The 27505-nt window shown below is 40.3% G+C and overlaps 1 protein-coding gene across 9 annotated transcripts in view; it reads right to left on the minus strand.

The window, feature by feature from the left end:
- The window catches only part of SOX5 (SRY-box transcription factor 5), a 643266-nt gene that overhangs the window by 474513 nt on the left and 141248 nt on the right, over positions 1 to 27505 (minus strand). For 8 of the 9 annotated variants that reach the window (XM_048046777.2, XM_048046774.2, XM_048046778.2 and 5 more), the window contains one exon: positions 13500 to 13586. The gene's annotated coding sequence lies outside the window, so the exon portion shown is untranslated. Of the gene's footprint in view, positions 1 to 13499; positions 13587 to 25515; positions 25797 to 27505 lie in introns of all 9 variants that reach the window. The other variant, XM_048046776.2, reaches the window with a different exon arrangement.

Below are 27505 nucleotides of genomic sequence, written 5' to 3' on the forward strand. Positions count from 1 at the left end.
AGAAAAAAGTTTTTATACAAATGTAAAGTCATCATTAAAATCATGTGGATGGACGTCCAACATTCATCAGGTAAGGGAGAGTGGTATGGTTTTGCTAGGCATGACAGCACAAGCAGCTGTGCTAAAAAGCCAATAGTGTCAATAATTACAAATAGTGACATTTGAAGAACTACTCAGGTACTACTGTGTGGGAATTAATGATACTATTTTTACCGATGTTCTCTGTAAATCTTCAGCTTCTCTAGGTTGGAATATGCAAGTGGTAAGAAACTTCTAACTAAATTAATTTTCATGCAAAGTTTAGAGACAATCTGGAAGATGTTCTTTAAAAACTAACAATGAAATTTCAAAAAACTTAAACTGAACTAATTGATTTTGGATTTTATCCACGTTGGAAGCTATTTTATGATACAGTGGTAGGGAGAAATGTTTAACATGGATATGGCTGGTAAATGCTGCTACACTTAAATTAAAACCTATTTTTTATTGTTGAAAATTAATTTCTTGCCTGAGAAGGATTAAAATAATTTTCCTTTAAAGGAGGTTTCACTAAATTGCTGCTCTATCTATATTGCACCATCCAGTTGTGTATTTATGTCATGACTTGCAAAAGCTTTTCAAGGCAGTACTAAATGTGCTTTGAACAGATGGGAAAAGGTAATGCATGCCATTTTGTCAGTACAGACACGCGCTGATTCTGACGTAAAAAATGACATAGTAGTATATTGATTTTACATACATTTCCATATGCCTAAATAGCTTTAGACTGTACGGTACTGAAGCTTCTATTTTTAAACAACAACATCATTTCAACTTAGTTTTTCCTTTATCCATTTGTTACCAATATCTGTATTTCATTCCAAATATAGCTGGTTGAGTATGCAGAAAACAAACAAAGAAAAAAAATCAACCTTCCCATTGCCTAATGTATTGCCAAAACAGATAACCCATAAACAATATCAAATTTCAGTAATGCAGACCCGTGTAACTACTGAGATGATCTTCTGGTACTCCAACCCACCTGACGTCTTTCTCAGTCCGTGGTATGCTGAGACCTCCTTTCCTTAGGTCCACGTATTCACAGACTCCATTCCTTACTCCCCAGATGCATACTGTTTCCTCTCACTAGTCTTTCACTACCACAGTGAGGCAGAAAAAGGAAATCTTTAATTTCTTCTCTCCTGAAAGGGTCAGTGCCTGCCCACAGAACGGGATACCTCAGGCAAATATCAGGTGCCCATCACCTGCAGGGAAGAGTCAGGCTCCTGTTGCTGTGACAAGTTCCATCGGATGTATTTGTATGCATGCTCCCAGCTACACCAAAAGCAGCAGCACTGTCCTCTGCTTCTGCCAAGCACTTATTCAATCTTATTTCTCTTCCCCAGTCCACTATTACTCTTTCCCTTTTACTCTCTCTGTATGTCTGACCTGAACTTTAGGAGGAAAATAACACATCTCATCTAGACTAGAAAGCAGCAGTTCAGTTCAGGTCAAGCTCAGCTAGCAGAGATCCTCAGCTCTCTGTGGCTCAAACACAGCCTGAGTTATAGCTCAGCTGGATAAGATTGTGGCAATAGCATTATCCTCTCTATAGAGCAGGAAAAAGCACTGTAGTCAGATTGGCTACTTGTTCTAGCTAAGCTCACCCTAACTGTTACTGCCCAGCCACCATCCCAAAGAGAAAAGCAAGAACAGAGACATGTGAGCCACCCACCTGGTTCGCAGCCCAGCAAAGGACTCCACAGGTTAGTTAGCCCCAGTTACAGTAAATTACTAGATGCATAAGAGTTAGCATTTCATAGCCTTCCGACTTGGGAGCTGGGCTTCCCATCAAGCCAGTGGGAAGAATACTCTTAATAAAAAGCAAAACAACTTATTTTTCTCTCAGCTTGGGAACAGCTGAGCCATTTTGGCTGAAAATTTCTTTTAATTTTTTTTTTTTTTTAATGTCTGAGGCAAACACCCAAAATGGAAAATATCAGCCAAAGCTGAAATCATTTGGCAAAGACATAAACAGCTCAAAAGAGTTTTAGGATAGAAAGTGTCAAGCAATCTTCACTACAGACATAACTTCCCGCACCCCATACTGCCGATTTCCAAGCGCTTCTGCACTAGCCAGGAGCGGTGGGCTCCCTGCCAGCATCACAAATCAGGGCAGGAGCAGTCCCTAGCTTACGTGGCACATTTCACCCTGCTACGCGATGCCACTAGAGCTCATGACCTGGGCTAAGTCAAAAAGGGATTACAGACAGGCAGAAATTGGCAACAACTTCATACTGATGACAATAAATGACAGGAAATTAATGAAGGTTATATGCCATCAATATCCATGCTAGGAGGAAGAGCTTGACAATCCAGAAGGTTATTTCCAAGCCCAGGCTCTTAAATAGTCATAAACATGTCAAGACTTTTAAGAATATCTCCTAACAGAAAATCTCCAAAGGCAGATAAAATGCCACCAAGAACGAGCTCTTTGCTAAAGAGCAGTCCTATGGGGGAAGACCTGTTCTGGAGTTTGGGGATCTCCCTTTGAACCACCTGATGCTGGATGCTGTTGAAAAGGGACTGCCAAGTTCAATGGACACTGGATGCAAGCGAGTACAGCAAAGCCCTCAGCACAAGCTAGCCAGCAACAGCAGCCACACACAAACCCATGGCCAGGATTAAGCCTCTCAAATCCTATCTTTATTTGCAAAATGTGTAACTATTGCAGTTTTGGGTAAAGAATATGCTTCATTTTTACAGGTAATTGTTAGCCTTGAGCAACTGTAGCTTACAATCACTGGAGGAAAAGATTTGCTTTGGTGAATTAAAATCATGGGGTTATTTCACCAGAAATGCAAGGAAGCACAAAGCTAAAAAGATTAATAAGTAAACACTATATCTTTTTTCTCCTCTTAGCTTAGTGACATGAAAGCCCAAGACCCTTTATAAATACCAAATGAGATTTCTCAAGTTTACATGGTTGAGTTTTGAACAGAGATGTATTTGGGGGTACAAGCCAAGTACTCTGTGTTAAGGAGAAAGGAATTAAAAAAAAAAAAAAAAAGTTGACCATAACCTGAGGCCTTGGCTCCAGCCAAGTGCCTGTTGTTATGAAAGCAAGGTGCTCCACACGATCTAATCATAGCACTAAACCTTGTTACAAGCCCTTTTACAGCTCCAATATCTGGGTTACATGGAAACACGCTGGAGAGCCTCCTTGTACTATGAAATAAATGTCATTCTGACTGGCATCCTCTCTTCCAGGGAGTAATTTCCCTCCGCTGATAAATCAATACAGCAAAAACAAATGAGAGCGCACAATGGGCACATTGAGGATTACATTTTTATTCATTTCAGAGCCCCTGCAGCAGAGTTTTTTTAAACACAATAGCAGAAAATCATGCGCTTGAGCTGAGGGGGAAAAAAGGAGAGAGCGCCTTAGAGAGGAAGAGAAGGAAAAGAGCAAGAAAGGAAGCAAAAGAGGAGAGGAGGAAGGAAAACAGCCTCGGTATTTAGAAAACAAGTCTAGATTTGAAAACCTCTGGAGTTCAGGGTGGTTTTGTGTTCAGTGAGCATTTAGTCTGGCTCATTTTTAAGTTCTTGCTATTTGTTACAGCCACAGTAATCCCCACCCCCACCCTCCCACCCCCTTTTCACATTTTGATCTTAACCATTGCATGTTTTGTTTCAGGGAGCTGTTTTCACACCTTCCATCACAGTAGCTATCCTAATATAAACAGAATACTACCAGCACTGCCCACATCTATAATGAGCCATACCAAAATGGTCACATCAGAAGGCACACATTTGCTATATTGGCGATGTAACATTAGAAAAATGCGCCAAAACATCTGGACTTCAGGGTTTCAATTCAGGGAACTGATCCAGCATCCATCAGGGCCAGGAGATGTATTTCCAGTGAGTTGCAGCAGGCTCTGACTTAGCCCCCAGGTAAATAAGACCCAGGCTGGTCACCTGTAGTTATACACACACAGCTCTGAAACTTAAGGTTGGGATTCTCTCAGTCTTCTGTAGCTACAGAGTAAAAGTGAAAAGAGCTAAACCGCTTTTTCCCTCTGGGTCAAAGAGAGTGCAACCATGGGCTTACTGAGGTGCAGTAAGAGGCAGGAGTTCAAGGCAAGCCCAGACCCAAAGAGAATCTGAAGGGCAAATCAGGACACCAGCGACATTCATGAAACTCTCAGGCTTTGGGTGTTCACCCGCTGCCTGCAAAAGGCAAAACCAATAGCTCCACAGACCTTGGTGCATCTCTGAGAGACCTGGAACTAGAAGAACCAAGGAGGAGGTGAGGGTTAGGTGCCCCATGTCACTGCCCAACTCCAACTTGAACATGATGAACATGATGAACAAAGGGCAGGAAATCCAGAGCTCATGCAATCCTCCTCCTTGAAGACAGACCACCAGCAAATGTAAGTCGGGCTTTCATTTCATCACTGCGTAGCCACTGGGAACTGGACCGAGGTGACAAAACATTGCACACTTACTGCCATGTGACTGTTGGTTTGTGGCCGCTTTCAATAATGCTATGGTCTAGGTTTGAACCAGCAATCTCAAGGTGAGAGGCTGTTGTATCTCATTACTAGGTTCCCCATGCCTCATTAAATTTGCATTTATTTGGTTCTCAGTGTTGGTGGTTCTTACAATGACCAGCTAGGAATTACACAGAAATGTGCCGTTTTGTTTTCTCTCTCCCCGCCAACCTTCTTTTTTTTTATTATTATTATTAACTGAAAGGCCATAACACAACAGCAACATAATGCAAAGTGAAATCCTTTTACAACCCTGGGAAGGCCAAGATGTGTGCCCAATAAATGTAAGGAGACATGATATCCTTTATAATCACAGCAAGATGAAGATGTGAACTGAATAAATGCTTTAAAAACATCATAGATTCTATTAGATGCAAGAGATTGAAGCGTTAGGCACCTTTTAGCTCAACTTTCATTTAATTTACTGCTTGCTGTACTGTAGTCTAAAGGGAGTGAAAAAATCCTCTCTCTAATTTTTTTTTCCTTTTCATGAGCTGACCAAGGAGATGAAATCTGGGTACTTTAATTACCATTCAGAGCCAAAGGCCTGGCCTTTGATATGGAAATCCCACTTCAACTCCAGCTTGCTGCTGCCTTTCCCTGTCCCCTTCTCCTTCCAATCTCCCAACATGAATTTTAAGTAGTCTTGTCAACACCTGACCATGAAAGCTAATAGAAGCCTGTGCCGCTAAGTTGGTACTTACTGTTGGTAATTTTTTTTAAAAATATATTTTTATTATTTATTTTAAGAGGGAGGGACCGCGGGGGAGGTGAGAAATTGTCCAAACCTAAGTGACCAGATCTCAGCGCCTTCTCTTTCCTCACCAGTGCGCGGAGCGGGCCGGCTGCATGCAGCAGCTCACATTAACGGGTAAAAGAAAGAAGAAGGGTGGAGGGGGGGCTAGGGGGGAACGGATGAAAGCTGTCATTTACAGTTACCCTGTTATTGTCATCTGCCTGCTGCATGACTCCCGGCTTTGCTATAATTATTAATTGCACTTGTCAACTGTCATTAATTCCTCTTTAGCATCCCTGTCTTGGAGTAATTAGACAGAACAGCCTCACTGCACTCATTGTTTTGAGAGGCCCCTGAAAGAGCCCAATGGGCTCTGCGAAGAGACAACCATCATTAATACAATAGAGCACCTCAGCTTTAACCCTTTCAAAGGTGCAGAAATGGGAAGCCGTCAGCTCTCCTGACTCACAACTTCATGTTGCTGGAGCCCCGTCTCTCTCCCCCTTCTGAAGGATGCAGCCGATGCCCCAGGAGCAGCCAGCACCTTCGGGTGCTGCCATTTGGAGCACCCCACCTGAGGTGCTGCAGCCAGGCAGGGACATGGCACCCCCCAGTTGTTAGGGTGTTACCCTCAGCTCGTGCACCCACCTGCGAAAAGGAAAGCACACAAAGCATCGGGCCACTTACAAAATCATCTACGTGTTCCACCTTTTGGCTAAGTTTATGGAGGTTCACTGAGGAGCATCTGCTGGATGTCAGTATTCTTGGATTTTTTTTCTCCCTTTTACCTGAGCAGAAAGATGCAGAACACTTGTTCCAACTGCTCCTGCCAAAACCTTGGTGTGAGACTAGAGATCCCAAGTTTCACTGTTACTGCCCCCTTGCCTGACACCCCTGTGCAATATGGCTGTCCTAAAATCTTCTCAAACCCAGAAATCACCGCTGTGGTTACACTGCTAAAAGCTGCAACCACAATCTGACTGACCCTTGGCATTTATTTAGTTACTGTGCAAGATGATGCAGGGCATGGAGTAGACTGTTTACTATCTCAGATTTGCAGTGCTAGAAAGAATATAAGCTTGTGTACGTGGAAAAAATACAGTAAGAAGGCACAATTCTGACTATGTGCAAGGGATGGAGCAACTGAATGGGATGATATTGCATTTGTATCACCAAGCTTGACAACTATACTGCATTTTATGTTAGAAACATCCAGCTGCTGCTAGGGAAGGAAAAAAAAAAAAAAAAAAAAAAAAAAAAGGGAAGCATTCACTCAACTTCCCTTCTTCCCTTCACTCTGGTTCCTAACTATGAGGTGGTGGTTTGGGATTGGGATTTGAAAAAAAAGGAGAACAAGAGCGACCTGTTGCTTGCAGCGGGGAAGTCTCTCTGCAGTTCTGATCTTAGTTTACTGCTTAGGTTTACCAAGCTCTATTCCTCTGCAGCTAATCCACTTCCACTCTTTTCTAATATTTCTAAATTCAAATGGTGGAATTCAAAGTTCTTACATCGAAAAGGTAAACCAGCTAGACGACAGCCAGATTTCATTGCAGTGCTGCCTGGGGAGATTCTGAGGAGCTACAAGGCCACTGAACAGACCTGTCTGCAGCCTTAGGGAGACAAAACTGCAATCATGCTCTTAGACTCACTGCTGGGAATGGAGGGAGCACAGATTTTTCCTGTGAAAACCCAGAAAAGACTTGTATTCATGCTAGACAAGCTGTTTTGCCAAACTTGATCACATCAGAAAACATCTTCAGCAACAGTATTCCTTAAACAATTTATTTTAACAAAAACTATATATTCCTGGTTTAAAACTGAAACCAAGAATACTGAAAAAAAACCAGGAAATTTCTTCTCCTTGTCTGCTAGTCTAACTACAACAAGACAACTTTATGAAAAGATTTTTCCATTAAATTTTGCTCGTCTTTTCAATGCTTACCCAACTGAGACCAAAGCCACAAATTAATGAAGCAAACATGTTCTAAATGAGAGTTTCAAAATCATAAGATGTTAAAGGATTTTATTCAGAGCTTCACCTTCTTTGGATTTGGCTTAGTAGCTTCTGATTTACTGAAATAACAGAGAGCTTTGTATAAAGCCATGTGGAATATATTTATAGTGCATATAGAACCAGAAAAATCTTTCATAAGCATATGCATCAGATTTTTGGCACTGTGCATCCTGCATCAGAAATAAGAATTTGGCCATAGATCTGATCAGCAAACACTTCTTTGCCTTTCTCTATTGTGGTTATGACCAACCAACACAAAAATTATCAGAGTTTTTCTGAACAGGGCCCAATTCAGCTGTATGCTAAGTACCGACACTGATTAAATCCCTTCTGCATTTTAAATGATAATTTCAGTGTCCCTCAAAACCTTTTTTTTTTTCTTAATAAATACTCAGTTGACAGCCAGATTTTACTGTTACATTATTAGTGAAAAGGTCTGCTAAATCACCTTTACACTGCACACAAGGCCAAACTTACCCAAAGGCCAAATATAATACAACGTGAGTATATTATTACAAATTCCCAAATGACTGGTGATAGCAGTTCGTTATGTAACTAAAACAATTTTATTTTGCTTTGCTAATGCCAGATGTTTATTCTCACCTTGGGATATATGGAACATACATAAAGCAATCCTGACTGCGGTCAGTGAAGGCATCCTAGGAGAAAGCTGGCTGAACTTGCTGGTGATTTCAGGTCTTCAGTGAGATCTGCTGAAACAGTTTGGGGATTCTGCCAGAAGCTACAGCATCAGCTCCGATTATTTCAAAAAGGTGAAGAACAAGAGGTGGTTAACATCCATGTCAGTGTGAATTCACGTGCTTTCTGTCGCCAGCTTCTGTCACCAGCATTTTGATGCACAGTTGGGAAGCTTTGCAAATTTGAAGAGCTGCTCACTAAGTTGCACTTTTACCAAATGGATTCAATTGCAAATCCATCCATTCCTCTAACTGTTAATGCCTGACCTCTGTGCTGCAGATATTCCCAAGTCATTCTGAGCCCACCTTTTCTCCTCTCTCCTCTTTACAGGTCACACTAACTAAAAAAGCAATTAACAAGAGTAAGGTATATATGTGTGTGCAACCTTAAAAACACAAACACAGCAATGCCAGCAGAGATTTAATTTCTGTTCCAGTCTCTTAAATGAAGAGCATTCAGGTGATGATTAACCAACAAGCTAAGTGTCCAGCTGTTCTCAGCCCATTTTGAATGCTTTTTTTTATATTTTTTTTTTCCATGACAAGTTAAAGCCAAAGACTAAAACACCCTCCTAAATGGGTTAAAAACAGTTAAGTGACCATCTTTGAGGTCATTATAGCCATACGTAACATCTATATATACATCTACTTATATATATATTTATATATAAAACCCTCTGACAATCCGTCTCCAGAGGATTACTTCAACACTTTTGACTTCAGAGAGATTGAAACTGATTCTCCAAAGCAAGCAGCTTTAGCCTAAATCAGAACTCATCTCTCAGCCAATCAGAAATAAGCTTTTTCAAAAACTTATACTTCCTAATAGTTATATGGGCCTTAATCCTCTTGGAAACAGTTTTAGGTCATTATTCTGGAAGTTATTAGGTTGGAAAACAGCTTCTAGGCAAATGATGCTATTCACAAACCTTTTACACCAGAAATAATGGTTGGATTATTTCTGCCTCAAAAGTAGTCTGGAGGTCTGATTTCTGATTTTTCTTTATTTCTGGAGCTCCTGAGAAAAGACACTGCTACTTGCTGTTAAATAAATAATAATAATAAAAATGAACAATTTAAGCATATGAGAGTAATTTTATAAGGATTATAATGACAGTAATGAGAGCAAGTCTGGATTTTAAAACGTTCTTTTTGACTTCCACTTATCTCCTGGTTACTCTAGCATTTTCCAAGGGCACCTGAATGCTTTGGTGTTTTCCCGAAATACCAGTTTCAAAAGCCTTTCAAAGATCCTCCATTTCTTTCCCTTGTGTCTTTTAAAGTGGCATTCATTTTCCACAGCCATTAGGGTCTCACAGTGATACATAAGTATAAACAAAATATGCTGAAATCTGTTCCTTGCACAGCAGTTGAAAGAAGGGTGACCACACATCCTTGAGACTGGGAGTATCTTTGTTTCCAGGACCTCTGAGAGTGGTTGCTGTCCCCATCAAAATTTAGGCTTTGCCTTCAGCTGTCAGCGCTCTGCAGAGTAAACTGCCTGGTGACTCTGTGGTCAGCAGGGCAGACAGAACAAGAACCAGGCAAAATATTCATGTATTTTCAAATCCAAGAATTATCCATTCCATTTCTGACTTTCTACCCTTGAACACAGGAAGTAAATGGGAAATAGCGAATTCTTACCTCCCCCACTCCAGACAGTTTCCTTTTTCTCTTTCCAAAAAAATTACCATAATGTTACACATGAATTTTCAGTAACAAGAGACAGATGTTTAAAAACATCATTAACAACAGAAGCTAACATTTTTGTCATATAGCTTTTAATTCATCTCTCAACTGCCTCAACACTTGCACATCTGACAAAAAAAATCACCACAAACCTAGATCAAGCCAACTTTGCAATCCTGATACCAGTTACTATCATTGTGTGAGTCCAGATCTTGTGCATGCACCTAACAGGGACTGTGGAGTCGGCACAAGCCCAAAATAGCCCCAGCAGCCTGAACCTCACAGCATCGTGAGCACTTCCAACAAGTCCCTCTACATCCCTTCTCCCTGGTTTTTAGCAACAGTGGAGTATACACAGACACCATGAGAGTCTAGACCAAAAGCTGCAATATGCCTGCTTCTTAAATACGGCTTTAAATATTATTAAAAAACCTTCTAGATCTACAATAAATTATTTTTTCCTGCAAAACTAAGCATATGCTCTCCTGAAAAGATGGCCAGTCTTCCATTTTGTAGTGAAAGTCAGATGTAGAACAAAAAAACAAGAACAAGTCCCTACACATTAATTGGTGTTACACTAAACACTGTTTTCTTTGTGCAGGTCAAATACCGAAATCCCAATGGCAATTTTTGCCTGCATAATGACCTCAGGATTTAGCCCCTGTCACTTTTACTTATAGTTGTATATACAAGTCAAGTACCCACAATCTTCATTTTCTCAAAGAAAATAATTGAATTAAAAACTTAGGAGCTTGCTTGCTGTAAACTAGCTGTTAGTAAATTAACGTCCATTAATTCTTACCCTGAAGATGGCAATTCTATTCTTTGCAGAACAAAGGAGTCATAGTGTGAGGTAAAAACTTCAGTATCACAAAAACTGCAGCACAAGTAAAGAGCAGCAGAATCTCTTACTAAATGCTTCACTGAGGAAGTGATATCACAGAATCCGGCAGCCAAAGGATTCTGTGCTATCACTTTCTGAAGTATATTAAAAATGTATTAATTTGCCTAGGCAGCAACTTCATTATCATTGCTCAGGAAAAATCCAAAAACCTACAGGAAAGACCTTCTGAGTTAGTCTAAAGTTAAAGAGATGTAACATAATTAAAAAGAGAAAAGAAAAAGAATTGTTGCTTTTGTTCTCCTTAGTTATATTAGGAATATAAAAAAAAAAAAACAACACTAACATAATAAGGTATCCCAGCAGTTCAAATCTTCTAATTTATGTAGAATGGATTATTACTTAGACAATCTGACCCTGGGCAAAACTTCCTCAGTTGAGAAGATTTACAATCTAATTATGCAGGAAGTTCTGCTGAGACAGTTTGGGTGCAATGGTCTTCTATTACATTAAGCTTAGCTAAAATTGCTGCTTCCTTGCTTGCTTGGTGTTCCAAGTACTCATATGAAACAGAAAATCTTTCATTCGCATCCTTTATTTCCCTTTAGTTTTTCTCACCATTACTGCATGCAGAAGCACTCATTCTCAGCTGCAAACAGCAGCAATGGGCTTAGGTTGTTAACGGCAAGCTACGAGTTGCCTTTCAGGCTTTTGCTTTGGCCCCCGTTTAGTGAACTGACTTAGAAAAAGACCATCAAAGTGCTTTTCATAATTTTTACAATTATAGTTGCTGGGTTATTTCTTCCATCCCTTACTGCAAATGCCCCTGTAGAAAGCCTGAAGCTTAAATCTGTTTCTGTACACATTCTTTTTCATCCTGCACACACAAAACTCATTTATTTTTGTAGGGTGGCTCAGAGACATTTTGCTGCTGTCCCAGACACCTGAATATTTTTAGCAATTTCATTAGATCAAAAAAAAAAAAAAATAAAAAAAAGATCTCAAAACATACAAAATTAGCGAGAGATTTACAAGCCTGCAGAGGAGAAGGCAGAAAACTTGGGTCTAACAGATAATCCAAAGTATCTTTTACCCTAGATATATGACAGTGTACTGATATAGTTGAATATACAGACATCCTATATTAACATAGCCGGAGAAATCTGTGCCCTTCTTTCTTTACAGTAAGTGTTTTGATTTCAAGAGGTCAACGGATCATGTCATGGCCTTCAGTCTTGATAATTATCATGTGTAGTAATGCACATTTTCATCTACAGGTGGCAGACCTTTTAAAATCATCTTCAATCAAAGTCATTATAATTTTTTGTTGATACCACCACCCACATTAAAAAGTAAGAATCTGCAGCATCAAGTTCTAATTAATGCCGTTCAGTTTAGAGGACAGATTTGTCAACAAAGTGGCTCATTCTCAAAGGCTGGTGACCCCTCTCAGAATGAAAGCCTTAAAAAAAAAAGTCAGTTGCCCAGTACAACATGGAAAGCTTATATTATTTAAAATCATTCAGCAACTCAGCAAAGAATTTCATCTTTCTCTAAAGTAGAAGTTTCACTTCCTTGATTACTAAGCACTGGTTGGTAAATTAGTGATTTCTTCTTTGATAGGCTTACTTAGAAGAGGAAGAAATACAAGAACATCACAGCTGACTTCTGACAGTTAGAAAAGAGAAAAGTGAATCATAAAACTTTTTGTATCTAAATCAATCACTTTAAAATACCTTGACTTAGATTGTCATCTGATATGTGTCTAAAGCATCACTACAAAGCAGAAAAAGCTGATTTACATCAATATATTATCAGTTAATCTCATAACCCTGCATTCAGACTTGATTAGAAGTTTTCTCCTGACAAGAACCATGGAACAGTCGTCTGCATGGGGACAAAATCATAATGAAATCCAGAAGCTGGCCCAGGGTTTCATCTGAGAGTTGGCCCTAAGCCCTCAGTGAAACTGGTCATAGCTACCTGCTGCCCTCCATACCTTTTCTTTTATCTCCACCCATGAAGACCAGACATAAGTGCTATCTGTCACTGTGGCTGTATTTGTCTCTATATTTGTGTATATCTGATGTGGTAGTGTTTTCCACTCCCCTTCTGCAAAGGCACAAATTATACCAGAATTCATGACTGAGAGGAACCTGGTCAAGCTAGGTAAAGCTAGGGTAATCTCCTGGCACTCGGAAGCATTTGACATGTTCCACTCTTCCCGAAGTTCACAATAGGAAGATAAAGAACAGTAACAATCAAAATAAAAACACCTTAAGAAGGTACTTATCTTTGAATCCATAACTCTGCAAATATTTACTATTCATGGCAGCCAAGCTAAGCATGGACTACTACGGGATCAACGCGATGCACTAACTGTGGAATTACCTATAGCTGAGTCTCCTGTCAGGCCCAAAACAACATTTAACTGAATTGCTCTCCCTCCTCCCACTCTCCTTAACTGTAAAGTATTTCATTTTATAAAGTGCTTGTAAAAATTTATTACTTAGGATATGTCCACTTACACATCAATACTAATAAAATATTGCATGTATATCTAGAAGTTTATAATAATTCAGGGAAAAATTCTTTATCTTGCCAGTAAATTTCTAAAGAAAACAAACAAACAAAAAACACCTCCCCTCCCCCGGCCAATCTTTCAAAATTATATCTTGGGAGGTTTTGAATACATTGAAATAGAACTGCAAAACTGCTTGAATGAGTAACAGACAGTACAGATAAACTTAAAACATCTACATGGAAATACACATCCTGAAGAATATCCTTTTTTACTTGCTGATCTGCCCACTCCTCCCCAGCCCAAAAGAGTGGGTGAGAAAAATTGTGTACACTAATGTCTTTTGTGGTAACCTAGTAACCTTCTCCTTTTTCTCCACAAGCTCTTCCTTTACACCACACTCTTCCATATTGCTAGCCCTCCAGAGTAATTGCAGTATGTGTTTATATGGTTTTGTTTTCCTACCCAATGCAGAGGAGTTGAGGTTATTTTCAATCTTTGGAAGCTTGTAAACAGGATCAAACAGGAACCCGGTCACCAGCAAGAGGAAGGCTAGAAAAATAAAAGCAAATGCATATCAACAATTTTATTTTAAAAAGAAAATGCATCCAAAACATGAAACAAAACCCTGGGCTCTGCTAGACATCCCTCTCCCCATCGCTTTTTGTTTAGTTCATGAACTTTTTTTTGCAGAACAGAGGCTGGTGTAAATTAATGTGTGACCCAAAATATATCACATGTGAAAGCTGCCATAGAAATATGTAATAGCAAAAAAAAAAAAAAAAAAAAAAAAAGAAAAATAGACATTATTAGAACTAAAGTGGCACCTTTTATCATGATAAATCAATATGAAGCTCAAACCAGAACATAGATAGGACTGCATACTCCTGTTTCGCTTGAGTGTTTAAAACAGCTAACCTACACTCATCGATTCTGTTTCTTCTATCTCCAGTATATCATGCATGTGTGATTAGACTGCTTAGCATGGTTAGTGGTGCAAGGATGGGACTGGGAGCAAGCAGCCTACTGCATCTGCCTCTGCTTTCAGCTGTTACCCTGTGACTAGGGGTTACTCATGCACTTGCCCTGTGACTTAGACCCCTGCCTCCAGAGTCTCCAAGTGGCACCTGAGTTTTGGGGAGGCATCTCCCCCAACTGAGACAGCAAGCCCTAAACTTCAACAACTAAAACTGGACAGCGTGACTTCCCAAACCCCACCTCATCCTGCATGGTTCAGGAGTGTGATGCACCCCAGATCCAGGCGCTTGCTGTAGTTGGGGCTGCTGCTGTTTTATTCCCAAGTTGTTGAAGAGGGGAGAGAGGACAGAGACCTATTGCAGAGGAGGAAGATGTTTTGAGGCTGAGATGCACATGTGGGCTGAGTCCCTCCTGCAGAGGCCCGTGACACAGTTGCACGGAAGAGTGCAGTGGGGCTGGTTGACCCACGTGGCCCTGCCTAGCCATAGGCTCCCCAGTACTGTGCCTCAGTTTACCTAGTTGTAAAATAGGGAAAATAGGCTTTATATGACTCCCAAGTGCACATCAGAGGAGTGGTTTGAACACACAAAATATTCATACTACCATTATTTAACTGGATCACGTGAAGACAGTTGCATGAGTCTGTGATCATTCTTGAGACCCTAATGTGTCAAGTTCACATAAGCCAAAGCCCGCACCATCTCTGGTGGCCAGTGGTGGCCAGGTTTTGCATCCCTAAGCTGTGTTATGGTTTTTGATTAATATCAATCTAGTCTAACCAAAATAGTTCATTTGGAATAGAAAACAAGCGTTTTTATATATTCATCAACACAGTACACACACCAAAACCCACAACCAAATTCTGCAGTCAGTAACCTCAACACATAAAACCAAACACTTTCTCTACTGGTTTAACTGGACACAACTACTTTGCCAGCCCTACAGCTCTGACAGCATTCAGGGAAAACAAGAGGCACCAAAAGCTGCTTGGTGGGCGAGGTTTCGAAAGACAGCCATTCCTGGTTCAATGCTGAGCTCTGCATGCAGGCAAGCCTTGTTAGGACAAACCTCCATTTCCTACTTTGCTTTTCAGCAGTCAAATGAGCGAGCAGAAATGTGTTCTCTATATTTTACACAGAAGTTTACTCAAACATGAAATTTTGCTCTTAGCAAGATGAATACCTCTATGGGCTTTTCCAATAAATCATGTCAAAGAAGGGGGAAAACAGTCAGTCTTCAGTGAGGGAAAGCCGACAAAATTTCCTTAAAAAGGAAGGCTCTGCAGGACCTACAGACCACCTGGTTAACCACATCCCAGAGAACCAGAAAATAATAATTGCTTAACTCTTCCATCAGGTTGGTTATCTTACAAAATGTTCATCAACTAATTAGCACAACATAAAATTTGTCCTTCATCTTCCTACCCTAACACGTTATTAATACAACTGACACATGCCTAGAGCTGAAGAAGGAACAAGCCCCATTTCACTCATTCCTACCTAGGATCAGATCCCGGGACAATTATGACACATCACAGGAAGATCAAACCCGTAGCCCTTCACAGTAAACAAATATTCCCCTACATATTTTTGTCTTTGCCAGCAGCCTAGAACCAAGGCAGTGATGCCCCATGTCTTCTTCTTGTAAGCAGAATTACAAAGAAAAAGTAACAGTCATTTTACTCATTCTTGTGTCTTTGACTAAGAACTTTGATCACTGATACTTGCTCATCTTTGTCTTGTGTCTGACCTATCTCCTCCCTCAAGCAACTCTTCTTTAGAAAACTTTTGTGACTTTCCATAAACCTAGATATTTTTACATTTTTGAAGAAGCCTTGTTTTCTGTTTCCCTGTACTTAGCACAGGCTCTTCCACAAGTAGACCGAAGCACCTAAGCAATTACAGATACGAGAAAAATCAGGGAATAAAAACATCTATCACCACCACAACTGTGAGAATAGTAGTAATATCCTGAGCTAGAATCTCAGGTTGAGCCTGGTTAATTTACAACAGTGTGGGCCCACAATTTATTCCCATACAATACACTTCAAAATATTCTACTTGTTAATTTTATCTACATAAATCTTTCTACTTGGTGTCAAATAGCGTACTTCAAAAGACTTTTTTTTAATGACTGAAAAGAAAAAGTAAAACTTAGGCTAATGACTGGCTGTGAGTTTTGATGTACAAACAGAGTTTCTTCAGAAGCAGAGCTGGGGCTATCCCTATGAGAAAGAAGCCTTTGGAAAAAAATACTTGGAATAAGCAAAGCTTTAAGTAAAGTTAAAAATATGTATATAAAGGTAAAAATGCCATATAATTATAGCTGTTATTAATGAAAATATAAGGCAATCCCCAAATGCTTAAAAAGATTTCAGAAACTTTGGTTCTTGGTTACGGTTCTGAGAGGAGTAACAGAACCAGAAAAAAAACCAACAAACTAGATCCTACTCTGTAATTAAATTTCATTGCACCTTATCTGTGACCTTATCTGTGATTTCATAGGATGCACCCAAGCAAATTCATACTTTTAGCTTTCCTTTCATCTTCTCTCCATTTCCATAAAATGTCCTACTGTACTTTTTTTTTTTTTTTACTCTTTTTAATATTTTTTATACTGCAACATGGTTTGGAGCCCATTATTTGGGATGAGAAGGGCAGCATTCCAGAAAGAGGTGAGAGCTCTGTGCACAGGAATTAAGTGCAGAGAGAAACACAAAAGAACTGTCCTGATACACAAGGAAACATTGGTATGAAGTCTCGAACAGTAGCACATTCTTAACAAAGCCTTTTATGACATTATTATAGTGTTCTGTATTACGTACTCATATATATCCTATACTATGTTTTATGATCCATATGATATATCAGTAGTTTTTACTATTAAAAACAAACAACCGCAAAACAACAACAACACAAACTCTTCCTGAGCTTTGACAGCAGTGAAAATGAGAGTGACACAGCCTCCAGGACAGAAGCCCTGCCTCTGACCACAACCTCCACACCATCAGCCCCACACGGCCCTGTCTCCCAGAGGTTTCCACTGACGCAGTTGGCCGGTTTCTTCATCCCGTTCACTCCTTTGCCACTTTACTGAGGCTGCCAGGAAGACGCCACTCAATGCCATCATTGTGGTGGCTTTTCTGGAAGGATGACATCAGCTTGTGGCAGGTTTTTAGGAAGCAAACAGAGCGAAGTCTCAAGATGCCTTTGATCTGCCCTTCCACAGCACAGAACAACGTCAGGATGTTCTGTAAGCCCAAGGGAGAGGGGTGGGCAGAGGCCCGTCTTCAGCTCCTGAAGGTGAGCAGTCCCACTGCGGTAACAGGTGGGATTTCATCTCACCTAGCCTTACCCACATAGACAGCCCAGTTATCTCATCATCATCTAACATAGCCTTTCAGAAGTAAAATACTGCCAGCACAAACATCTACTGGATATTTCCTGGGGATAGAAACTGAATGCCCAGTCCATCATGCACCAAAAACACAACCATTTACAGTTACTGTGACTCACATCTCTCCATATTTCACCTGTGGGGTGGATAAAGCTGCTTCCAGTTATGTACGGTGCAGTGCACTATGTAGAACAGAATGAGAGAGAAACAGAAACGTGGGGTTTTCAGCGTGTACTTTCGGTTTCACATGAACTTCCTGAGGCTTACGGCTGTTAGTTTTGAGACTCTTCAAGTCTTAAGCCTGCCTATTAAGGTTGAGGTGAATTAGTGGGGAAGCATCAAGACTGTTTTGCTACATCTCCTGAGCAACCATTCTGCCTATGAAGTCTTCAGAGTCTTGAGGTATAATCTTGCAAATTCTTATCCACTCTTTAAAAACTGTACAAAGATGAGGAAAAAAATACCTGTTTTTGAAAATGTGTTGTCTTCAGAAACAACCCTACCTTCTACTTCCAGATGATGAGCTCTCATTTCAGGAGCCAAAATAAGATTAACGATTGGGCCTTCCAGAATATTGCTTATGGTGGCATGGACTAAGGAGAATCACATGCTGGCTTCGGTCATTTTACCCATTCCAACCCCAAACAGTTAAAACAAGTTTAAACAGAGTGGGTTTGGGGGGTTGGGTTTTATTATCTTTAAGTCACTCTTTTGCTAGAAAAATACCACCAGCAGGCTTGTGCAAGATTACCTGTTCATAAGGCTGAGGAATGAGAAAGGTCTGGAGGGGTTGTGGGTTTTTTGTTGGTGGTGTTGGTGTGTTGTTTTTTTTTTAAATCTATTTGCCAACCAGAGTCATTTATCGCCTATTAGATAAAGTATAATAGACTATACCGAAAGGGTCACTGGCCCTCCATTTAATGATATTGCCGGCACCAATCTACATTTTCCTGACAGTGTCCCTCAACACAGAATAAATGGCTGATCTCTTCACAATAACAGCTGATTTCTATTTATTAAGCTAAAAAGGTCACCATTTTCTACGGCTGGGCCGCCCTGCACTATTGATAATTTTATGCATAAACAAATGGCAAATTTGTGCCACATAAATATGCATTAGCAATTACTTTTTCCTCGGGCAACGCTCGCCGCATGCAAATGTGTCCCTCACAGGGCCTGGTGGCTTTTGTTTTAGCTCTTGAACAGCTAAACAAAAGAGCACAATAAACAGTTTAAAAATTGCCAATCAATAGGAGATGCAAATGCAAAGGTAAATGGCAAGAAACTTGCCCAAACAAATAAAAACTAAACCAAAAAACCAAGACTAAAATATCATATGAGAAAAAAATAGCAAATAAAAATCAATAGGAAGGGCTACCTCTTTCCTGCCCACACTCATTAGCTTCAATTCTGTATTTTATTTCTTTTTCTTTTGGTTTAAGGATGGCTAAGGTACTCTTCACTCTGCAACAGTCAGGCTGCTACTACTACAGACACCAGATGGGACCACACACAAAACGGTAGGTTGAGGAGAACATTAAGCAGGACCCACACACGTATCCAAGGGAAGAAGGCAAAAGAAAAAGTATGTCTGAAGAAAGTCAGAATGGACTTGGTTTAGCTTTGTGGTTTCACACTTCCATCCAAGATATTTTTTTTTGAAAGTGACAAGTGAAGAAATCAAAAAAAAAAAAAAGCTTAACACCCTCTGTAAATGTTGATTGAGGATTTTATTACTGAAGTGCCCAGAAAATATCAACTTATCTGTGCCTACATACAAATGTCTGTAGTAGCAGCCTAATGAATGTTGTCACTTGAGAAAGTTGAGCTACATATAATTCCCTTTACCCCTAGGACAGAAAGTGTGGGTTTCCCTCGTCTTATCCTTGGACTACTCATTTCAAACAGCAAACCATAGCTGTATATAAGATGCAGGATAATGGAAAAATCAGAACCAGACACTAAAATTGGTATGAACATGGAAACCAAAACTGACAATTTTAGGATAACTGATGATTGCTCTGAATTTTCCCCTTCAACAGAGAAGCTCCAGTGCTTTCAAGAACTGAGCGTGACACGTACCGTGATTATTATTGTTTGTAGACAGGCTATTACATATGGACAAAGAATCCAGTTCAGTAATTCAGTAACACCACATTGTGTGCAAACACACACTAAGGCCAGCTGCTTGACCCATTGAAGCAACCGGCTTTCTTTTACACCACTTTCTGAGGCAGTGACTCTGTTTTTCATGACCAGGATTGAGAAGTAAAGAGACACATGAAATAAAGCAGGCAAAGTTGCATATTATTCTACAAACGTTTATGGAAAAAGACGTACTTAAAACATGTGGATTTATCTTTTAGTAAAAAATAACTCCTTACACCAGGACTTCTGATTCTGATAGTAACTGATACAGGTCAGAGCAACCGTAGTACTAGTGGTTGGTTTTTAACCATTCTCATCCCAAGAACAAGCATTCTTGCATATGCTCAAGTATGGGAAAAACTACATCAAGTACATGATGAAATATGTCCTCTTAAAGCAAAAGTCATCATTTTAGGCTTTTAGCCAACAGCACTCTCACACCAGCAGCAAATTTCAGCCAGAAATCCACATTTTTTGGTTTCTCTAAATTACAATTGATAATTATTACAGCATGGTAAACTACTATATATAGAACTCCTCTCATATTATCAACCTTTTTCTGCTCTTTTTTTTCATTAGCATACATAAAAAAAATGCTTATTGATAGCACCTCCTGCTTTGGGTATGCCAAGTACATACCCAACAACTTCATACCCTTAAAAGACAGCAACCCCAGCTAAGACACGGCTGCACTCAGACACCAGCCTTGGAGCTGCTGTGCAGCTGCTACTCAAACATGCCCACGCAGTCGAGGGGTATCCAACTGAACATGTATATGCTGCACATCCCAAAGACTTCAGAAATAACACATCACAGAAATTTGCATATCTTTTTGTAAAGTTAAATGCGATTGAAAGACCCACAATTACATACAAAGTTCTCCTAAGGTCGACAACAGCGTAAAGAAAGGCATGATCAGGTATGCTAAAGCAAGATCAAATAAATTGTTTAAATGTCACTGCAAAGGTAGTTCTCACGGAAGTCTCTGTGGCCGGTCTACTGCCATTAACATAGTTAGAAAATCTGTAATAGGAAGAAAATTATTACTACATAAAATATTACTGCATAGAGATGCTGCTACAGAATAGAAATGAAAAGATGTAGCTCAGTCTGTTAATGCATATCCCATGTGTGAATATGATGAATAGTAGAGAATGAAATGGCTGTTAAATCTCTGTTAACAGGTGTATTTTAAATTGTATAGATGGATCTTTCTGTATTGGTACCATAGCTAAAACTCTGATAGGGCTACTCATGTTAATCCCCAAACCCAGCATTATCAGAACAAAACCTCCAGAGAAGATAACAAGAGATGGCCATTTTCTGCACCAGTGGGTGGAGTTGTTTCTGTGAGAAGCATGTAGCTCAGGAGGATAAGATGGGTATAGAGAAGAAATTATTTTTGTCAAATTCAAGCCCTCTTTCTCTCTCTGAGCGAGCTCAGCTTCTACTCTTCTTTTCTAAGTTCCATTTGCAATAAGAAAATTTTTGCCTCTAATGTCTAAATTGTCTAATTTAAAAAAAAAAAAAAGAGAAAGAAAGAAGCACTCACAACTGCAATCTTCATAGAAGCATGCTTTTAATATCAGGGATTTCATTTTTCTCTCTGTTTTGTTTACAGTCTTCCTGGAAAGCTTTAAAGCTAAAAACTTTCTGATAAAAGTATCCTATTTCTTACATGATTCCAAATGCAAGAATGATTTTCTTTAAGAACTTTAATACTGCACAGAGCTGTCATTGATAGCATTGTCATTTTTATATATATATATATATATTTTTTACATGCTATACACTTGAAAAAAGTCAGGTGATGATAATACAGACGCTGGCATATCTGTATGATTGAGTGAGTCTCAATCATACAGTAATCTGTATGATTAGAGTGAGTCACACCTCAATTTTTTCCTTCATGCAACAGATAACATATTAGATCATTACTCGTGTGCACACATACTAACCTATGAGTACTCTCAAATAAAAGTCCCAGGCATTACCCATAAATCCCACCTTTCTCCCCATCCAGACTACGTATTAATGCTTCAAGCTGCATTCTTTTAATACAGCTACACTCCCCCTCTTTGATTCTCCATTCTTCTCCCTTCACTTGATTGCTTTCAGTTGTTTTGAATTGGGAGACATCAAAAACTGTCAACAGGAATTTAGCATGAATTAGTATCAGAAAATTAGTGTTTTTCTTAATTAAAGAAAATATGATGTTTTTGTTTTCCCCATCTCCTCCTTCCTCTCCCCCCTGCTAACAATAACCAAAACTTGTCTCTGCAATCAATCTAGCATCTGAAAAGCAAGCTGCATTTCTTCTCTCTTCTGCATTTTTGCCACCAGTAATAACTCCATGATTAAGACTCAGCTGACAGTTCTCATGCCACAGAAGCTGAGAAAAATCCAGCTCACTCCCTCAGCAGTTGCTGAATTGGTCCTGGAGCATGGGGGGGGGGGGGGGGGAATTGGTGGGGAGGGACAACTTTCATCACTTAGATAAACATATCTGATCCAAAGACATCCTCAGTAAGGAAATGCTTACTTTTCAAAGCTACAAAAGCACCCACCATGGACAACTACAGACTCTTAGCAGATAACAGATTTAAGTATTCCACTCAAAACAGTAGGAAAAATTCTGAAGGTTTCCATATGAACCCAGCAGAACTGACCAAATGTATCCATCTGTTTGCTTTCATATAAGCAATATGTATGCTGCCAGTATTGGACCTCTTCTAAGGCAGGGCCCTGGGACTTAAATTACATCTGCCACTTCCCTGGTTTACAGCAGCCTCATCAGCAAAGCGTGATTTTTTTTTTTAAAGCCTCAAAATAGCATCCTGAGGAAACACATAAGAAAATGACTATTTCTACATTTCCTCCCTTTCCTACCTGATGACTTTGCCTCAGTACCTAATATTAATATCAAATGTGATGTTCTGAGCTGAGAAACATGGAAGCACTTCAAGAAAGCCTTTTAGTGTCTCATTTCCATCTCCTTAGCTCAGAAGGGACTATTTCATAAGCAAATTTGAACACCTTCAAGCAACTCATGATGAGAGTGTCCAGAATCAAATTAGTTACCTTGCCTCTATTAAAACTGGCAAAGAAGCAAATCCTCATCCCCCCTCACAGTATATTATCACCAATACAACAGGCTGACTAGAATCTCCACATATGGCTGTATCTCACATCCCCCAAACCTGTATTATAGTAGTTTAATATGAATTATTTTTGAAAATTGGTATCATTGATTATGTTGTTACAGTTTGGCTTATTTCAGCTGTTTTTTTTGTTTTGTTTTGTTTTCAGATGCAACCATGAAAATCTGCTTTCTTGAATGCAAAGCAGTATTTCTTACTTCAGTAACCATGCTGCGTACAGCCAGTCAGTCCAAGCAGCTCTGTAATAAAAGGCAAAGTAACATTTGGAGTAATACATTAAATCTCTGATTGTCCTCTGACAAGGACAGAGTTCTTGCAGCCCTTCCTGTAAAAGCCCTGTTACAGTTTGCATTTCTCCCCAAATACTTGTTCTAAGTATCAGCAGGAGGCACAACACTACTGGGCAAGCCTTGACCTCCACTTTGCCAGAAACGCCCCACTCCTAATTGGAGATAGCCTAATACCACACACATTTTATATATAATAAAATAAATGCAGCAGCTAGTACCACCACAACAGTGAGTATACAAATCAAAAACTGAACTCTAGTGCCTAAATGCAGTACTGTTCATGGCCTGAGCCACGTGCCTTTTCCTAGGATGCCCTGGCTTAAACCAGTGATTCAGCTTAAAAGGCTGTTCAGCGTCCTTGAAATCTGTCTCGGGAGTGTGACAGTTTTGTGACTTGTCCTTTGCTACCAGCCACCTGAATGTTAAGTCTGTGGAAGATGGGGCTTTCAGTTTGCACACATGCAGAAAAGATCTGCTGAAAATCAGTGTAACAGAGTGACCAGCCTGTTACATTGGGCACGCTACATCCACCTCTGCCGTGCCAACCAACCTGCTCCCCCCACAGGGCTTCACAAACCTTTCCTCCGGCTGCTCTTCTGGGTCACCAGAAAGCTCCCAGGTGTTAGCACTGGACAGAGCTAGAAGGAGCAAAACCTCACACCCTGTTGTTTGCTTCCTTACCTGATGGAGAGGAGCTCTGCGGAGAAGGACCTAGGGGTCCTTGTGGATGACAGGTTGGCCATGAGCCAGCAGTGTGCCCTGGTGGCCAAGAAGGCCAATGGGATCCTGATGTGCATTAAAAAGAGCGTGGCCAGCAGGTCAATGGAGGTGATCCTCCCCCTCTACTCTGCCCTGGTCAGGCCTCACCTGGAGTACTGTGTCCAGTTCTGGGCTCCCCAGTACAAAAAAGACAGGGATCTCCTGGAAAGGGTCCCATGGAGGACCACAAAGATGATATGGGGCCTGGAGCATCTGCCCTGTGAGGAAAGGCTGAGAGATCTGGGTCTGCTCAGCCTTGAGAAAAGAAGACTGAGAGGGGATCTTATTAATGTTTAATAATTAATGTTTAATATTAATGTTTATAAATACCTTAAGTGTGGGAGACAGAGGGATTTGGCCAACCTCTTTTCAGTGGTCTATGGGGATAGGACAAGGGGCAATGGCCACAAACTGGATCACAGGAAGTTCCACACCAACATGCAAAAGAACTTCTCCACGGTGATGGTGACAGAGCACTGGAACAGGCTGCCCAGGGAGGTTGTGGAGTCTCCTTCTCTGGAGATATTCAAGGCCTGTCTGGACGCCTTCCTGGGCAGCCTGCTCTAGGGAACCTGCTTTTGCAGGGGGGTTGGACCCGATGATCTCTTCAGGTCCCTTCCAACCCCTACAATTCTGTGATTCTGTGAAATAGTAAAGACAGACAAAGCAACTTAATGAAAAGACCTAAAACACAAAAAAGGAGCACTGAGGGGAAAAAAAAAAAAAAAGAGCAATGGGGCCAGCAGAAGCTGAGGAGCAAGAATCACAAGTGAAGATGAAAAAGTAAAAAAAAAAAAAAAAAAAAAAAAAAAAAAAAAAAGAGTGCATGGCAGAATGCGTCAGTGCTGCCAGGGGACGCTACCCCCACAGTCTGGGGTACATGCTGGACTTCTGACCAACACAGCCCATCCTGTGCTGCCCCCAGCTACTAGCAAGTAACAGCCTACTACCAGCAAGTACTCTGCTGGCCCAAGTGGTGGTGCCCTCTACTGAAAATCTGTAAGTAACCCCCTGTAACAACTTAACTCAGAGGAAAGGGCAGCAGAGCTCCACATTGTATTTTTATTCCTCAGTTTTACATTACAAAACACATTCTTGTTAAAAAAGGCTGAATAAAAGTGAGCATTCAACAGTTGCAAAATACTAGACTTAAGATTGTACAATAATTCCTAATTTAGCCATTAAAAGCATGAGCTTTCGGTCTTTGTGCATATGCATTGCGATGCTCTCTAATTACATGATCACATTCCAATTTTTTCTAGTAGGATATCACCCAAGAAGGGCCAGCTCTGGGAATGAACATGAGATGCATACTTAAAAACAAAGTTGCCTGCTGGACCATTAACTCATTCATTTTAGGTACTGGAATGTGAGTATTGAATAAGGAAGAGATTTGCAAGCTCAACGTGGACAGTTTGGAGGAATCCTAAGTCTGTGCAGGAAACCCTTAGCCAGCCATGCCCCACTTTCTGACCCGATACACCTGAATGTTATGTGTAGATGCTGTATTTTGCAGTCAACTGTTGCTATATTTTATAGATACAAACAGCTGAAATAAAGTGAAAACAACACTTCGAAAAGTCAGATCTGGTCCAAATGCAGTTAGCTTCCCACTACATCCAGTGGAGACAGAGGGGATGCCTCTGAGGTGTGGCCAGGAGAAGTCTAGTCCAACTGAACTCTGTTTCTCTCGATCCACTGACAGAAAAGCACCCTTCAACAAGGATCCTTTTTGCTTAAGCTACGTACCTTCTCTTCTGCTAACATCAGGCTAAGTGCCTGTATCTCTCCATGGGACCAACCACTCCATTCAAGGCCCTGTCCCTCCGAGCGCTGAGCATCCACGCTATAGCCAGGCCAGCTCGGTCCCTGGCTTGCTGCAGGGCTCTTGTCTTGCTGGATACATGGTAGCTCAGCTTCAGAAAGGGGGCACAAAAATGCTTTTTCTCAGTGTTCCCCCAAGCCAGGTGGGAAGGGCATTTCTGGGGGGTAGGTGGGTTCAAATGTTTTCAGGTGGTCCAGGAATCCCCCTGACAAATAAAAAAACAGATTAAGGCAGACTGAAATGAACTGGATTGCTGCCAGGGTTTAGATCAATTGTTACTACTTAGGCAGGTTTTGAGTGAGCTGGTCTGTTTTCATCCCCTTCAAAAAAAAATTTTCCATATCTGTAACATGAATACATACCGTCAAGATGGATATTGTGAGAACCAATTAACATCCGTATTCAAATAATATGGTGATAAAAATCACACAGAAGTATGTCAAAAAGTTAGTAATTTTCACATGTATTTATTATTTGAATATTATGGAATTGCTTTTTTCAAGATAGGGTTTAAATGTGTGCAGATCATGCCTGCCACAGGGCCACACAAACAATAAGGATTAAAAAAATATTGAATATCTTCTCATTCTGTCAGCACCATCATTTCAGTGGTCTGATATGTGATCATGTAATTAAAGACTGTATCATAATGCATATGCACAAAGGGGCTGAATTAAGGTTGTGCAGGCAAATCTAATTCTGGCATTTCCTATGCTTTGAGTGCCTGACTTCACAATCTTAGTGTTCATTTAACAAACAATTTCTGTATGTAATACCATACATTATATACATGTGCTAGTAACATCTTCCATGTTGCTGTATACTCTGATTCTGCAGGGTATGTTTACACACACATGAACAAACATGCACATACTACAAAAACAGAATAATATGCAGTCATATTTTGACCATTTCTTTCTTTTCCTTGTGCAGCACATTCTTGCCATTATGTTTACCACCACCAAGAATAAGCTGCTAAAGGGTGCCAGCAGTTAAAATATTCTTTTAAGTACATGGAATACGTGTCAACACTTCCAGCTTCTTACCCACTGGTAAGAAACATTTTAAATAGCATCTATTGTATATGAGCCATTTGTGGATTAGCACACACGTGCACCAATACATGGTGCTCTCACCCTGGGCCCTGAACAGAGGCTCTCCTGTCAATAACAGCCGGTAGAGGTAACCACTCCTTGGTGTTTTACGAAGGTGGGACAAGAGCAGACATTGTTTTTGACCCCATGCTATACATGTGAGGTCCTGAGAAGACTTTGGCTTCTATGGCTGGAGAAAAGTGCTCTCTACACATGATGGAGGACTCTCTGTTGGTGCCAGAGAAGTGTATCAGATGCTCGAACATCTCCCCTTTTAAACTCACTGTTATAATTCTCATTGATTTAACCACGGGTATGAACAAAATCCTCTTTTTTCCATGTTATAGTTTGGTTTGCTTCATCTTTGGGAAAACAGACTTGTCTTCTCCTGATTTCAGTATTTTTACTACTTACTGAGCAGAACTTCCATCCCAGCCCTTATGTAGCTCACAAGAAAGCTCCACCGTGCTTTCTTGCTCTGATATTGACTGCTTTGTCTGTCAGGTGCTGGCCAGACACCAGTGTCTACTTACTCAGTTACAAGATTTTGAACCCTGCCGTTGTATGTGCTCGTACTTCTCACAGTATTGATTCTAACTGGGATCCTGATGGCATGCAGGTTGTATTGCCAGTTAAGCCTAGAGAAAGATGCTTCGTTCTCAGATGGGAAAGGATCTATGTCAGCTCAGTGTATTCCCATGATTTATTCCCCAATCACAGTATGTTGCTTTACAACACTGCCATTCATTAGGTAAATGCATCTGACACAAACACAACAAAAAGGTGCGCGCACACACACACAAAAAGCCACCACCCAAAC

This window comes from Anser cygnoides, chromosome 1 (assembly GCF_040182565.1).
Source record: "Anser cygnoides isolate HZ-2024a breed goose chromosome 1, Taihu_goose_T2T_genome, whole genome shotgun sequence".
NCBI lineage: Eukaryota > Metazoa > Chordata > Aves > Anseriformes > Anatidae > Anser > Anser cygnoides.